The sequence below is a fragment of the Vanacampus margaritifer genome, chromosome 10 (genome assembly GCF_051991255.1).
Source record: "Vanacampus margaritifer isolate UIUO_Vmar chromosome 10, RoL_Vmar_1.0, whole genome shotgun sequence".
NCBI classification, from domain to species: Eukaryota; Metazoa; Chordata; class Actinopteri; order Syngnathiformes; family Syngnathidae; genus Vanacampus; species Vanacampus margaritifer.
In genome coordinates, this window is record NC_135441.1 from 2,313,800 (window position 1) to 2,319,639 (window position 5,840).

Genomic DNA, 5,840 nt, shown 5'->3' on the forward strand with positions numbered 1-5,840 from the left:
CTTTCTTATGCCTATACATCTCTAAAAGGTGCGAAAATATATCAGCTTTAAAGGGGAAGTCAATCCAAACATTTTTTTCCTTTGCAATAATATGTTGTATGCACCTTCACTAGTATTAACACGGTATTCTGATTAATATTGCATTTGTGAAATATGAATGAAGCAGCAAAATCTCTGAGTGCGGCAATTGTGCCAATTGCTGGCGACTGAAAATTACATCATTGTTGTCCAGGACTCAGGTAACAACCAATCACAGCTCACCTGTTTCCTGAAGCTGAGTTGTGATTGGACGTTACTTGAGCACTGAGCAACTTTGATGTGTGAAGTAATTTCTGAGATTATCTACTGAACCGGTATACGAAAGAAAGGAAGCCATTGCTAGAGGTAATAGCTCAGAGAGTTTATTTAGCGAATGCAAAGTCCTCAAGCCAATGCTATGTTTGACAATAAAGGGAGCAAGGGTGTTGAGCAGATTGTCCCAGTTATGGTTCTCATGTTTGTGTTAGATGGGTATCTATGTGGTGGGTGTAGAATGACCTGGACCAGACAGGGGCACAATATTCTGCTACAGAGTATGAAAGGGCCAATGCTGAAGTGCGCAGGGTGGAGGCTGCTTCCCCTCCTCATTTTGCACCAGCAAGCTTGCAGACCAGGTTGTTTCGTGCCTTCTCCTTAGCAGCCATCCCCTTTAGATGTTCCTTGAAGGATAGAGTCCTGTCAAGGGTCACTCCAAGGTAGGTTGGATTCGAGGCATGCTTAAGCTTGAGCCCGCTCAGGTGAATGTTTAGTTCTCTGGCAGCTTTTACATTGTAAAGATGGAATACACTGGAGACGTTTTTTTGCTGGGCTTGGTTTTAGGTGCCAGGTTTTGCAGAACTGGTCCAGTTTGGCAAATTTTTTCGCGAGCACCCGTTCCAATGACTCAAAAGCTGGTGCTTGGAGTGCCAAACAGATGTAATCTGCGTAGATGAATTTGCGAGATTTTGTAGTGGTTGTTTATATAGAGCTTAAAAAGAGTGGGGCTAGAACTGAGCCTTGTGGTAGTCTGTATTTCTGAGTTCTCCATGCGCTTGTGTTCTGACCATGGTGGACTTTGGTTGGTCAGCAGGGTTTTTATAATTGCTGTTGCCCAGGCAGGGATCGCCTTTGTAAATTTCAGGAGAAGGCCCTTTGTGCCAGACCGTTTCATAGGCGGCTGTCAGATCAAGAAACAACAGCCCCTGTTTTCAGTCTGCTCTCAAAACCATTTTCAATGAAGGTGGTTAAGGCCAGTAGTTGTTCTCCTGTGCTGCGGTCCTTGCGGAAGTCTGCTTAATCCATGCTCAGAGTTTCCTCTATTACTGGGGAAATACATTGCGGTATTAGGTGCTCCATGATTTTATATGGTACGCTGAGAAAGGAGGTTGGACGGTAGTTTTCTGGTTTGTGGTCTTTGCCAGGTTTTGGTATGGCAATGACCTTTGCTATCCGCCATTTCTTTAGGATCAAGTTTGTTTGTATTACCCTTGTGTAGAGTTGTGTCAACCAGGTTCAGGATCGAGGTTGAAGATTTTCAAGAATTCAGCGAAAATGTTGTCATATTCCGCTCTCTTTCCACATTTTAGGCCCTGTAGGACAGTTCAGCAGTTTCGGAGGGTTCAGGGTTCATTTTCTCTACAGGCATTTTTTTGTGCTTTTTTTAGCTCATTTATAACTGTAATTCTGGTATCTTTGACTTGGAGTGCTTTGGCGATGGTCAGCAGGTGGGATACAACTTGGTTGGATGTGACAGATGCTCGACTTTGGCCAGGGGGCTTCTGTGCAGCTCCTAGGCGACGAATGAGGCTCCAACATTTCTTGCTAGAGTGGGTAAAGCTCCGGTCACAACTGTCTCCTCCCATCTCTTTTGCTGGGCTGTATTTAGCGATTCAATGATGTTATCTGCTATCTTTGGGTCCCCTGATATTTGATAGGATTGTAAGAGAGCAGCGCTTTCTCCGTCAAGCATGGGACATAGAGGGGTTGCTAGCCTTGTGGGATTGAAGTGTGAGCAGCCTTGAAGATTGCATGGAAGAAGCAGTTGTATGCTTCATCTACACTGATGGTGTGAGGTGGGATGGGAACAACGCTCCGATCTAGGGTTTCACTGAATTTCTTCCAGTTGGCTTTGCGGAAGTTCCCAGCTCATCTTTCTTGGGCTGTTTATGAATGGAAGTTGTAGGCCAATGTGTACGAGCAGGGGCCGATGTTGGCTGTGCGTAAAATCGTCAAGAATTAGGATCTGTGTAGGATATAACGTCCCATTCAAAAAGCTGAGAGTGGAAGGTTCCTCTTTGTTTTGGGTCGTACAGCAAAACGAGATCATTTCTAGATGCCCAGTCTGAAAGTATCTCCCCGTCACTATCTACTGCTGGGTACCCCTAGTTAGGGTGATGGCTGCTTAAGTCCCTCACATAGATGGCAGGGTGGGGTAGGGTACGTAAGACCTGCAGATCCCAGTTGGCACTAGGGTGCATGTACACATTGACACTATGGAAGCCATCAATGGTTATGGTGTCTGAGAAATGTGTTGTTTTCAGGTGGTTTACTTCCACTATATTAGAACGTACATAGGTGACACGTCCATGTCTGGCATGTGGGATATAGCACAGGAGGTCAAAGCCATTGATGGTGTAGCGGCCGACTTCCTCTTTGTCATAATGAGTCTCTTGGAGGCAGATTACATCAATTGAATGTTTGAAGGCAAGGACTTTGATAAGGTTTCACTTGGCTGCAGATAGGCCTTAACGTTTAGTTTTAGTATGCAAAGGGCAAGTCCTATTGCAAGGTGCTCTTGGGGCTGTTTGCTTTCGGCTTTGGGACTGTGACTAAGATTCTTCTTTGACTTGGCACTGATGCGTCGTCTTTTCGAATTTAGTCTGCTGGTGCGATCATTAGCTTACCCGGGTGAGCCCGGGTACTGGCTGCACTGAAGCGCTGATCCATTGTTCCCCGCTCAGAGAGTGCAGAAGTAGTTGAAGAACTAATATTGTGGCTGCTCTGTCTTTGGTTGTGGTCGGGACAATGGCAATGAGCCCAAACTTCAAATTTAATAAAATACTGGTCAGACATAGTATTTGTCAATACCATTACATTTGGGGTTGCAAAACCCCGAGTTTGTATCAAAAATAAAGTATTACTTTTTTTATGGGTCGCTTTATTTATTATCTGCATGAAACCTAAAGTCTGAATCTGACAGGGAATTCACTTGACTATTAAAGTCATCTATGTAGTGTTGCCAACCTGGCGACTTTCCAAAGCCTCTTGGCAACTTTCTTTTGTCAAAACTGACTAGCGACAAATCTAGTGACTTTTGTTCTGGTATTATTTAGGGTGATTTTACTCACTATTTGCCTCTGCCACGATGTTGTTCCTCTCTCCTACAGTGTCTATTACTATTATGTGAAAATTGCCAATTATGTAAATTAGGCAATGACGTCATTAAGCGACTTCTAGAGACTTTTAGAACAGCCAATACTGTTCCTTACTGGGGATTGGGCAACGCTGCACCTTTAATTAGTATCTTATGTATGTGCGTAAGTTACCAGGTCAGCCACAAGTTCAGAAAATTAATCTAAAAAGCCAGAGTATGGTCCAGAGGGACAGTAGATAACCAGAGATAAAATGGCAGTGAGGCTGTGGATCCCATAAGGAAAATGAAAGGGATATATATATATATATATATATATATATATATATATATATATATATATATATATATATATATATATATATTATTATTATTTTTTTTTTTTTTTTTTACATGAATCTGTATGGCATGATCACCTACTGTGTTGTGCATCAGCACTTACTTACCCCTGACAGTGTCCTGTAACCCGAGATCTGGCTAGTTTTCAAGGGTCAAGGAAATTAAGCATTTTTCATTATCTAAATTATCTAAAAAAAAGCATCTGTGTTCAAAAGAGTGATAAATTTGCATCACAAAACCGCAAATCAGAAAAAAGTCAGACTCCATTACTGCCTGGCACTATTTTCTGTTCGCATACAGCTGACAGACGCGCACAAATCAACAAGTTGTTTGGAAGTGTTTACCTGACCCGAGAGAGCAGATGGAGAGCTAGAGCGATTAGTATATTAACGTTACGATTGTATAAGCTTTATAAGCTGTAGGCATTAGGGCTGCAACTCTTTTTTTCCTCCCTCATGACCGCCGCTAACCCAATATATATATATAATCCATAGTTACAGTGGTGTCCATGGTTATGGCCGCACCTCATAGCGTGTGCGTCATATCCTTCCAGTGACGCGACAGCCAATCATTTTGCAGTGGGGCGGGTACAGCCTCTAGACTTCTCAAGTCTCATAATGACGCTAGTCGGCTACCACGGTTAGCATCGTAAGATATCGCTGCCATGCATTTCTGGTACATGAAACAGACGTCGGAATAATAATTTGGCCAGAAATCGCTACGTTCATGACTGAGGTGTTTTTCAGGAACTTGGTTTAACCCGAGGATATTCAATGCTAGCATGTTGCTAGCCGACGCCCATAGCCCTCCAGCCAAATACGAGCATACATACGCCCAGACGCTTTCTAACTTGAGATGTTGGATTGGTGCCCTCGGAGGCAAATGTTGATCGTACTGTAAATCCCCTAAAAATAAAGGTGAAAGTCTGCATTTAAAGCACAACTTGTCCATTTCATTTGGAATCCAGTGTGGTGGTGCTAACGTGAATGAAGAGATGAATGGCGTACTAATATGAGCTGTGCATATTATTACACATTAGATAAGATACACCTTTATTTATCCTACAGTGGAGAAATTTACAGCGTTACCAGCAGCAATACATATCATCACACATCATATATAAATAATATGTATCACAACAAATACTTATGTAGCCTATAGTTAAATAAAAACAGAGAAACACAGTAGTGCAAATAGATGGCAACATCATCACATTTGTTAAATTTGAAATTAAAACATCACATCACACCACATCAATGGTCTACCGAGAGTACAGCTGATTGTAAAGTCTAACAGCAGTGGGTAGGAAGGACCTTCGGTACCTTTCCTTGTACAGCGTGGGTGAAGAAGCCTAGCACTAATGGTGCTCTCCATGGCCAGTCCCGCACAGGAGGTGGGAGGCGTTACCCCGGATAGATGACAGCTTTGTCACCATTCTCCTGTTGCCTACCACCTCTACCGTCTCGAGACTGGAGCCCAGAACATAGCCCACCTTCATCACCAATTTGTTCAGTCTCTTCCTCTTCACAGTTGAGATGCTGCTGCTCCAGCAGACCACACCGTAAAATAAGACTGAGGCCACCACAGAGTCATAGAAGGTCCTTAATAAGTCTTTCCGCACCCCGAAGGTGGTATAGTCTACTCAGTCCCTTTTTGTACAGAGCCTGAGTGTTGTCAGTCCAGTCCAGGTTAAGGTGAACACCCAAGTACTTGTAAGAGTCCACTATCTCTGTCTATTCCCTGGATGTTCACCGGAAGGGGGTGGGTTAAATTGCCTTTAGTCATGTGAAAATCCACCACCAGCTCCTTAGTTTTTCCTGCATTAATCCGGAGGCGATTATCCTCACACCAGGCCACAAAGTTCTTGTTCAGTTTTCGGTACTCTGTCTCATCTGCATTGTTGATGAGACCAATGATGGCAGAGTCATCCGAGAACTTTTGCAGGTGACAGTTCGTCGTGAGAAGTCGGCTGCGTAAATGGTGAACAGTAGAGACACTAGATCAGTCCCTGGAGGCGCCCCCGTACTGCAGATCACCGTATCAGACACACGGCCGCTCATCTTCACATACTGCGACCTATTGGTGAGAAAGTCCAGAACCCATGTTGTTAGCT